Source organism: Myotis brandtii, unplaced genomic scaffold (genome assembly GCF_000412655.1).
Source record: "Myotis brandtii unplaced genomic scaffold, ASM41265v1 scaffold152, whole genome shotgun sequence".
In the NCBI taxonomy this organism is placed as follows: Eukaryota; Metazoa; Chordata; class Mammalia; order Chiroptera; family Vespertilionidae; genus Myotis; species Myotis brandtii.
Genome location: NW_005355502.1, coordinates 748812 through 749209, shown reverse-complemented (window position 1 = coordinate 749209; position 398 = coordinate 748812). Strand labels below are relative to the sequence as shown.

Here is a 398-nt window from a genome sequence, read left to right as displayed (position 1 = left end):
AGGTGGAGGAGGAGGGGGAGAAGGGGAAGAAAGAGGAGGAGGGTGTGCCTGGCAGGCCTGCGTGGGGGTGGGGGCAGGGAGAGGAGAGAACAGCCCTGGTCGCCTTGGAGATGCTCTCTGCTCAGATGAGACCCTAGATGGTCTGGGTGGTTTCCGGGTTTGGAGCATCCGATTCCGATGAGGGGCTTGCGGACACCCTCCTGTGCCTGGATGGTGCGCTTCCTGGTGGTGAACAGAGGGCCCTTCAGGTCTTCACCAGCGGTTACTCAGGGGGATTCCATCGCCTCCACACACAGTCCCTCATGATCTGACTTTGCTTCTTGCCCATTTCCCCCACTCCCTTCCGCCATCTCCTCCATCTCCCCTCCCCCATCTCCCCCACTCCCTTCCCCCATCTC

At 61.6% G+C, this 398-nt stretch overlaps 1 protein-coding gene across 1 annotated transcript in view; it reads left to right on the top strand.

Annotated features, from left to right (window-relative positions):
• LOC102259272 (pancreatic secretory granule membrane major glycoprotein GP2) overlaps positions 1–398 on the top strand; it is a 14582-nt gene that overhangs the window by 6008 nt on the left and 8176 nt on the right. The gene's annotated exons all lie outside the window — the stretch shown is intronic.